Here is a 10239-nt window from a genome sequence, read left to right as displayed (position 1 = left end):
CGGCCTGCCCCTGAGGAGAAGCTTGGAGGAGCGGACCCCGGGGTAGGCCACAGTGCTGCCCAGAGCCCGCTGTTGGTTAACCGGGGTCGGGAGTTTGTGCTCAGCAGCGGTGCGTCCTGGCTGGGAAGGCTGCGGAAGGGAGAGAGAGAGGGCGGGGAAGGACCGAGAGGCAGCAGCTGAGGCTCAGGGCATTCATTTCAATCGAGAATGTTTCCTTCCTGCACCTTATCTTGTTTCCTGCCTGCTTAAAGAATGCCACCCTGTAATGCTGTTTGAGAGCAGGCGCTGCTTCAGGGGTGGCCAGTACTTTAAAGGTAACCCTTTGCGGGGGTAGTTCTGCTTTGTGCCGCATTAATCCCCACGCTGGTGCTCCTTGGTTTTGGGAAATGGTAGCAAAAAGGTTTTACCCACCCGTGCCTACCTTAAGCATAGGTGTGTTACCAATAGGTAGGTTATCTGGTTGCTAAAGATGCGTGGCCACAACTGACCAAAGAGGAAGGATGCCTGTTGCCCCCAACAAGAGTCTTACTTGAATTGGGAACAAGAAAGAATCTGCTGGGCAACTGTCTGAATTTGGAAGTGGTAGCGGTTTGGTGGTTGGGATTATCCCAAAGTGGGTGATTAGAGTCTTGTGTGCTTGCCTCTAGCTAACACTGCTGGAGTGGCAGAATTAGTAGATGCTTGCAGTCTATCAGGAACTCTAAAAAGCTGAGGAACAAATAAAAAGATGTTTCTGACAGTGTAGTGTGTGCTGTGGCATTTTCTTGTAAACATTCACCATATCCTGATCTGCCTCTGCTTGCCTGGAATGCACCACTCCCTTTAAGCCTTTCCTGGAGTGAGCCATTGTCTCTTCACCCTGGAATTCAAGAGAAGAGGCTTAAATTGCTACTGTCTGATGGCTGTACAAAAAAAAATCCTGCGCCTGAAGACAGGAGAAGGAAGGCTGTGGAGATTGAAGGTGACTGAAATGAGTATGGAATGTGGATGTGAAATGTCTGAAATCAGTAGGGAATGCAGCTATAAAATAAACACTGTGGGCACAGGTAGGACCCAGGACAAATGGACTGAGGAATGTGTGGTTTGGCTGCACCAGCACCAAGAAAGGTGTAGAGGAGATGGATTTTTGAGTATTGGAGTCTTGAAATAAACTGTGAGGGTAGAACCAGAACTTATGAATTGTGTGGCTCTTAATTCATAGCTGTCATAATACAATAAAGACATTTCTAGTTTCCATGAGATTGAAAGCAATCTATCAAGCAACCTTCATCTCTTTTTGTCACATTGGCCCACCCTCATGAAACAGTATGTGAACATCAGTTATTCACGTCATTAATCGGCAAAGGCAAAAGATTTTGGCCACATTAGCTCATCAAAGTTTTATTTATGGGGCTATATATAGCACAGTTATAAAGGCAATTTATTTAATGCTGCTTCCCGCTGGGCTTTCAGTACATTCTAGACAAAGAGTGCAATGGGTTTTTAAAACTTGCGTTTTGGTAGGGTAGAACATGTTTATGGATGGCACCCTCTCCAAACATGGAACTTGAGTGGGGAGGAAATGGCTATCATCTCCTTCACTGAAGAAAATTAAGCTATTGTTTTGCTTCCCCATTGTTAATAGTTATCAATTTGGTTTTCTCACTTCATTATCCCCAAGTCCTTTAGACTTCCAGTGTGTGTGTGTGGAAATAAACTGCAATCATGCAGGAAACTCATGAGTTTACCATCCTTTCAAAAATCTTACCTGTTTGTGACAGGTACAGGCTGCTTGTGAGATACCTAAAGGCACTTAAAAGTTTCACCTGGTTGTATGCATCCATTTGCTGGGTTAGAACTGCAGCTGTAGGGCCACATTCAGCATGGATGGTAGAGCATATTCACATCCTCTGCACTTCATTCTCAGTCCTCAAGCCTGTTTTTGAAGGTCACCCTCAGACAGTAATCTTCACAAGGATGGCCTTTTTGACATCTGGTCTACTTCTACTGCTTCCTTTGTGCTCACACCTTCTTTCATGTAACTACTGAGAACTTCAGTTTAAGGTCATTAATGGTAATCGCCAGGTCCTTCTGATGGATTACATGGAATCTTGTCCTCAGGCAAGGTTTAAGACTAGCTTTTTAACATCTGCCTATAAATCTATTCTCTTGAATACTATTTTCGCTACTTCTCCTTTGACAGGTGACATTATTCAATCTGTTTTTTCGTTTAAAATTGATGCACTAAAGTAGCATCTTTGGAGATGCCAATTGGGGAGTTCTGAACTGTTTGTTTTAATGACATGAATGATGCCAGTTTGATGCTTCAGCAGCTGTTTTCCAATTGCTGTTTTGTGTGTTTCTAAACATGTTCTATCTACAAAACTGACAGATTATTTGTAAACAGGCATAGCACAAAGTTACATTATTTTTGTCCTACTTCAGTAGTAAAACAATTTTTAGATGTAATACAGCTCACCTGTGACTAAACTTTTTAACTTTTATGACTTATTATCATCCAAGAGTGATGAGTATGTTTGAGATTCAAAATTCTGTAGTACCAAAGCTTGACTGTTAACCTTTACAAATATGAAATTATTTCCTCAAAGAAGGAAAAAGGGAAGCTTTTGAACAATAAGATCCTTTTAAAATGAACCGATTACTTGCTTATGTAGTCATCAGTGAATATTTAGAACTCTTGAAGCTGGAGCTCAAGAATTAATGGGGTGAGATATACATAGCACTTCAGTTTTACAATATTGCAGAAGATGTAACAAACAAGTAAACGTGAAAGAGTTGGAATATATGCTGCTCTGGTAAGGAAAGTCACTAAACCAAGTGCTGGAAGTTTATGTGTTCAAGTATATAGCTGGAATGGTGACTTTTTGTTGTGGATGTTTTCTGCTTCATGCTGTGGTCAACAGAATAAAACACAACAGCTGAGAGCTGCTGATTCTTCAGTAGCTGTCAAGAGTTAACAGGGCTGTACTTGGACAAATACCCTAATGAAGAAACAACAGTGCCTCATACAAAAAAAAAATAGCATTGTTGTAACTACCACAACTGGTGGCAAACAAAGAATCAGTTATTTGCCTGAAGCATTATGGTGCATCAGCAAGAACCAAGAGTGGGTGTCTGTGGAGCTAAGACTCAAAGCCTCAATTACTGAGGACTTTACCCACATTGATAATAATTACTAATAATTGGTACTGTAATATACTTTGAAAAGTGCTTTACATCTTAACTAATCCTTAGGGCTATTTTGTAAATCGGGCAGGTAAGAGTCAGGATAATCTGGGCTCTGAAAGTGGAAGGATTGTGCATCCTGTGAAGCTCAGGTGTTCAGGGTTCAATACCAGTGGTCTGGTTTTCTTTGGTTGAGAAGCTCAACGACTCTTTTTTCAATTGCATTGGTGTACATGCATTTCATGGGAAGGTCAGGCTGGGCTCCTAACTCGGGATAACTTCAAAATCTGATGTAACTTGTGACACTTTGCTTCAACCAATTGTCTGATATTATGCACACCACCAGTAGCAATGAATCCTGTTTTTCTTGTTAGGTCTTCTATTACCCAACATATAGACTGTGGTACAATTGTTGCAAGAGAATAAGCAACTACTCCATTCACAAAATTCTTAAACCTACAGGAATCTTCTCCACTACAAGTATATAATTTTTTTCTTATCCTGCTTTGCTGTTCCTACTGATTTCTGCAAGTTGCTGCACATTATCTGTCTTATAGGTGTAGCGCACATGGACTTAAGTAGTTGAGCATGAAGGAACCTTTTACTTGTATGAAGTGTGCAACAGAACTTGGAGCTTCTCTTAACAGAGATTGGCAAGTGTTGTGCTGGCACATTTGTTGTTTGTAAAAGGCATACTTTTTACTCAATTTTGTTTTTGTTGGATATGGTTATTATAGTACAGTACTTGAAAGACAGGGTTATATTTGACAGTGGAAAACCTGTGACTTCACCATTCTTTCTAACACTGTTTTGCAGATCCAGTGTTATTTTACCATTTTAACTTGCTTGACACACTGTTTTGTTTTTTTTTTTTTCCCTCTCCCTCCTCTCCGTTTTTTTCTGTTCAGGCTTGGAAGTTCTGAGGCATTTGAACAGAAAATACAGTTACTGTCTAACTGTTTGAATTGTTAGTGGTGGCACTGTATCTGGTTTTATTACCATCGGGTCCAAAATCTTTGCACTGGTTAGAAATACACTGTTACGTTCAGCCATCAGACTTCTTGTATTAGTGAAATCCTGGCCAGTCCAAGATGAATTTTCCGAGGATGTTGTTGTGAATGACTGCTGCGCCTTTCCGTCCGTGTCACTCGCAGGAGGACAAACCTTACAGACTGGCGCTGTGGCAAGTACGGGAACTCAAGTTCCGATGGCCGAAGGAGCAGCTGCGGTGCAGCGCTCGTGGAAGCTTCCCCACGGTCTCCGTCCGAACCGGGATCCTCTGCGGGGGAGCCCAGTGGCTCGCCTTGGTACAACAACTAGAGTAATTTCGGGCAAAAAGGCGGCATTTGCGCGGCTGGCCGAGGCACAAGTATTTGTCCTTATTAGCTGCGGGGGAAGGGCGCATTCTCTGCCCCTTTCCCACGGGCGAAGGGTAGCCGTGCGGAGGAGACCTCACAGGGCCTCATCGCTTCGTCAGCGAGGAAGCCTCCCTGAGGTTCCCCAGAGACGCTGCTGCGTTCCCATAAGGTCACTTCATTCCCGGTTACCTCAGCCATACCGTCCTTCTTAACGGCTTCTAGCGACAGCGGTCGGTCCTGCTCTCACCGGTACCGCGGAGGCTTCCTTATGTCACAGGCTGCCCGTCGACGTCGGCCGCCACCTTCCCGTCGGAGGCCACCTTCCCGTCGGCCGCCGCCGCCGCCCTGAGCGGGGCCCCCGGCAGCGGGCCGGCTGCCCGGGCAGGAGCTCGTCCCTCACCCTCCAGGGGAGGCTGCGAGGGGCGGGGGCCGGGCAGCTCGGAGCGCTCCCACGGCGGGCTGGCCGCGGAGGGGAACTGGCTGCCCGCTCGGCCTATCGCAGCCGCGGGAAGTTGGCGGGAGCCGCCAATCGGAGGCTGGCTCCCCCTCTCGGCCTCACGATTGGTAGAAGAGTCAGGCGGGGGCGGGGCTGGGAGGGCAGGCTTGGCTCTCAGAAGCCAATGGGGAGGGGGTGGAGGGGCTGTCCGGCATGAGTGCTGCTCTCCTGTGCCAGTGAGCGTCGGTTCCTGGTGGAGCAGTGTGTGCCAATGGGGAGCCGAGGGGGGCGGGACGGGCGAGCCGGGCCGTCGAGTTACCGGAGGGGAGAGGCGGCGGCGCGATAAAGCCGGTGGGGGATGCTGGCGGCAGGGTTTGTTTCCCAGCTCCCGCCAGGGTCGCTCTGAAGGGGACTGTAGCTGCGGTGAGGTGGCGGCGCCCGGGGCTGAGCTGGGAGGCAGAGCTTCCACCGGAGGGATAGGTGAGGCGGTGGCGGCGGAGCTGGGACCCGGGACCTGGTAGTGGCTGGGGAAGAGGGAGCCGTCCGCGCCGGGGGAAACGGACCGAGCGCGGCTGGGGAGTGAGGAAGCTTGCGCTGCGCGCAGCCCCTGCCGTTGGCTCGGCCTCTGGCCCGGGCCGCTTTGTTTACGGAGGGAAGGGCAGCGTGCCGCCGGGCCCGCCGCCGGGGGGCGTGGACAGGGGCAGGGAGGGGTCGCGGTGCTGGCGTGCGCTGGCTGCCTCTCGGCCACCTCCTCGCTGGGCCGGGGCTCCGGCCCTCCTCACCGGGCACGCAGAACCCTCCGCGGCCCGCGCCCCATCTCCTCCTGCCTTCTCTTCTACTCCTTCCTCCCCTGCCCCGCCCGTATAGCGTGCCCGGTGGCGGGGTGCGTGTCCAGCACGCCCCTCCCGACCCGGTCTGCGGCCCCCTGAAGCCCCGGGGGTAGGCGCGGCTCTCGCGGAGCCCCCGCGGGCCGAGCGGAAAGCGGCCGCCGCCGGGCTCCTCCCGCCCCACGCCCGCACCCGTGCAACTGTCTCCGGCCATCCCCCGCGGCAGCGGGGCCGGGCAGCCGCTGGCCTGTGCTGCTTGGCCGTCGAGGCAGCCACCGCCGCGGGGGATGGCGGGGCCGGGTGAACGCCAGGCAGCCCGGGAATGGCGGGACGGCGCGGGGAGGGTGGCACGGAGCCGGGCTTTGTTCCCGGCCCCGCCCCGCCGCCCGGAGGCGGGGGGTGCCCGGGGCTGCGCGGGTGCGGCGGAGAACCGACGGGGAAACGCGCGTCCCGGCTGCCGGTGGGTGCGGGGGGCAGCGACCCTGCGGTCTGCCTGTGCCGGTGGCGAAACTTCAGCATGATGAACGTCAAAGTGAGGTCCGAATGTGTGCGCCTTCCGCTCAGCGAGTAGCGCCTCGCTAAAGGAGGCGCTTGTAGTAAAAACTGAAGATCTGGTTTTGCTGTCTCTCATAGACTTCACCAAGGTGGCGAGTATTATAGGGGCTTATTTAGCCCTGGTCTCAACCTCCGCTTCTAGTGTTTTGGTTACGTGATAGTTTTTGTTGACTGTAGTGGCACTCAGCTGCTCAGTGAGCAGTTCAGTTTGTGTCTTAACCAAAAATCACCGGTCAAAGCAGTCAGGGTAGCTCCAAGTAAAACACCCTAAGGAACTGGACAGGAAACAAATAAAACCCCTGACCCCAAACACCAAGATGTCGTGCATACCAAATGAGTTTCAGAAGAGTTTGCTGATACAGTTTTAATGGGTAGTAAGACAGTCTGGAGATCAGGTAGCAAGAGTGGACTTCCTGGACTTCCTTCAGTCTGAAATGTGCATTAGGAAAGATATGTGAAAGCATAACACAAGTTTTTCTTTACTCTTGTGTGCCATGCGCATCTCCTGGGCTCGGACCTCATGTAGTGAGGTAGGCTTGGATGGTAAACCACCTTCATGTAAGCGTGCAGACCAGAAAGATCGGGTTGTGAGTTATTAACAATATGAGTTATTGAGGCAGTAGATGAAGAGCTGCTCACATCTGCCAGGGACAAGCAATATGGAGCAGAAAGAGTAACTGTGAAGAAGAATGTGATTTGTGGGTTGAACAAAGAGGGAAATTAACTTTAGTTACTTAAGATACTTCTTTACAGTGTTGTTACTGTCATGTTGAGGGTGTGTAGCTGAATACTTCAGAATCTCTGTGGAAAATTGTTGAGCAAGGGCTAGGAAACCACACACACCGATTCTTATCTTGTGACACTGTGGCAGGAAGGAACCAAAGCCCTCGGTAAAAACTGTGTTGCAGGTTTAGTAAGTCAAGTATTTAAAGATGAGAATGATGTTCTCTCTGTCAAAAGCTTCCTTTATCTGTGGTTTGTAGAAGCCCTTAGTGGTACTTGATGGCAGTTGCTGTCAGTAGACAGCTGACCTCCCTGGGTGAATTTCTGCTGTGAATGGCTCCTTATTTATATTCCAACATGGATTTGCTTAAAGCCTGTGCTGACTTCTCTGTGGAAGTGGTTTCCTGGGAGCAGAGCCGTGGAATGCTGCTTTGGGATGTAGAAAACTGTTGCTGAACTTCATTTCAAAAGGAAAGCTGATTAATTTTTCTGTGGGGTTAGTTAAGGTAAGCTTGAAATACTCAACTAATTCTGTTTCAGTTTGGCTGGCCTAGGTGATTGAAATCTGGTGTTAGCTGGTTTTTGTTGTGATAATGGTATAGTACCTTGCAGGAGGGTGTTGGAGGGTTGTAGGGCTGCAAGACAGAAAATAGAGCTGTTCTGGTTTTCTTATAATATTAACACTTTTGGGTGTTATCCTGCTAGGCCTGAGCACCTCAAGAGTGTCCCTCATATGATTTTTCTCTGTGAGCGCATCTTTAATTCTGGGGGGTAAAATTAATAGCTATGTTGAAAGCTTTTGCTGATAAAATTGAGAGCATGCTGTCTGTGTACTTTTTCTAAGAATTTAAGATTGTAATTACCCCTCCTATTTGCTCTGCATAAAGGAAAAGTGTATTCTGTATCAGGAGTTTCCTATTCTATATCTAGTTTTGTATTTCAGGGAATTTTAGCTTGGTCATCTTGTCTAGTGGTGGTGCTTTGTTATGGCACAAAGAACTAAATGACAGTTTGGTTTTTTTTTTTTTTGTGTGTGTGTGTGGTTTTTTTGTTTGTTTGTGGTTTTTTGAGTTCCTGAAGAGGCATGTAGGCAAACTTTACACTTAAGTGCACTTGCATAATACAGAACACAGGTATATAATATGCCCTCTCTGGCTTAGAGAACTATAAGCTTTCATCAGTTTTTGTCTATATCTAAGCCTTAGCATAAACAGAAGCCATGGGTGTCATGTGCAAATAATGATGGGAGGGGAAGGTGCTATAGGTAGGCATGAGTTGTGCAAGTTACTGCAAGAAAAATGAGGATGATAGTTCAGGGTGTTTGACCCCGTAAGTGTAGTTATTGGCCTGCACTGCTTACCGGTAGGAAGTGCTGTGCAGCTTATCTCTGGGCGGGAGGGCAGCTGGCTTAGTGCACAACCTGGCTGTGGGTTACTGCTTTGTACCACTCTTGCACACTCGCACCCAAACAGCTTTGAACCTTTATGACTTCTGTATCTGTAATAATGCTCCCAGGAATGACTGTGTGCAATGATAGAAGCTTTCAGGATTCAGCATTATTCTTTGTCTGGTCTTGCTCTGAATCCCCATGAACTCCAGTAAAGGATGTTAGACAGACTGACTCAGCTAGGGTTGCTTCTGCCTTTTATTAATTAAAATAACAGTTCTTCTTACTGGTATTTAGCTTACTTATCCTCAGCATTTGACATCTAACGCTCTAAGTATCTGCGTACTGCTGTATAGCTGTGTCTTCTCAGATCTGTGTTGTCATTCTTTCCTTCCTTCCCTCCCCCAGCACTGTTATAATCCCCAATTCCCTCTGACATGAGCACCTCCCAGGAAGAATAATAGAATGCAGTCTCAGATAGCAAGTGTCCAATGCCATCACAGGAAGATATCAGCAATGAATAAATCCCCTCAAGCTAGTTGAACAACAGTGTCTGCTGTAGACGTGGCTCCAGTTTTGAGGGGTTTTTGTTTATCCCTGGCTCTTCCTAATTATTTATGTTCACATGCAAAAGTAGAAGAGCAACAAGTATTAAAAAAACCTTCAAACTTATAAACTTGAGTTTGAGGTTCTTGGAAATGTCTAAATATTTGGTCAGATACAATGGCCTAGTGCCCACAAACTGTTACTGTAAGCTTTGGGGGTTTAATGATTTCTTTACATGGGTATTCCTGTCCTTGTCCATGCAAGCAAAATGAATTGTTTTTTGCAGTTAGTGACAATAGAACAAGCTGATCTGCATGGAGTTTGCACAGATCTCCACACAGGAGTACTTTGCTTCCTGCTATTCCAGCTGCTGCTCTGGCAGGTGGTCTGTGCAAGTGTAAATGACCTGTCCTTTTTCAGAGCTGGGTTAGTCTATAATAGCTGGCTTTTCAGCATAATCTGTAGCAGGAGTCTTGGGACTATTGACATGCACACTTCAGTGTACTGCTGGTCACTTTGGAGTTAGTGTGGTGGTGACCTATTTTCTTTCTCCCTGTTTCCCAGAAAATGGGAGAAGACTTCTGGCTTGGACCTTTCCCTCTCCTCTTCTTTGATTTTTTTTTTTTAATTACAGTTACACAAGATGATGATGATAAAGCAAGCTTTGTGTGTTCTCAATGTCTTAACTATTGGGTGTATTTTGTCATCGAACTATTGGAAGACTCCTTCAGAATTAAATAACTGATACTTGGGAGTATTTGTAGTTTTCAGGTTGTATATTAAAGCAGTTTATGCCAGCGACAGTTGCCAACATTAATTTTCAGCTGAAATGGCAATTCTTACTGTGTTATGTTTCACTTCAGTGTATTTCTAGAGATTAATAGTATAATTTTGCTAAACCAGTTAAACAAGACACTGTTGCTTGAGTGAGATGTTTCCTGTTCATCTGATCATCCTAAAATCCCATCTTTGTATTATTTTATATATGAAGTAGTCTTTTTAGTGTGCATTGACGAGATATGTATGAAGTATTCCAGAGGAGGATCCAGTGAGACTTTATGGAGGTCTTTTAATGCTCTGTTAGAAATACCTTGCCAGTAAACCTTAGGATCCTGTTTTCTTTCCTCAGTTGTCTCAAGATCTCTCTGCTCTGTTTCGGTACACTGCAACTTAAACTGCAAAATATGGGAAGAGAAGCTATAGGTTTAGTACAGCATTGGTTAAGTATTGCCATTGCAAACA

General features: G+C 47.1%; 1 protein-coding gene across 1 annotated transcript in view; it reads left to right on the top strand.

Moving 5' to 3' along the window:
• The first annotated feature begins 5284 nt into the window (after positions 1–5284).
• FRYL (FRY like transcription coactivator) overlaps positions 5285–10239 on the top strand; it is a 164882-nt gene continuing 159927 nt past the window's right edge. Inside the window, exon 1 of the mRNA XM_034064589.1 lies at positions 5285–5439. The gene's annotated coding sequence lies outside the window, so the exon portion shown is untranslated. The remainder of the gene's footprint in view (positions 5440–10239) is intronic.

This window comes from Melopsittacus undulatus, chromosome 7 (assembly GCF_012275295.1).
Source record: "Melopsittacus undulatus isolate bMelUnd1 chromosome 7, bMelUnd1.mat.Z, whole genome shotgun sequence".
NCBI classification, from domain to species: Eukaryota; Metazoa; Chordata; class Aves; order Psittaciformes; family Psittaculidae; genus Melopsittacus; species Melopsittacus undulatus.
This window is presented reverse-complemented; position numbering and strand designations above follow the sequence as displayed.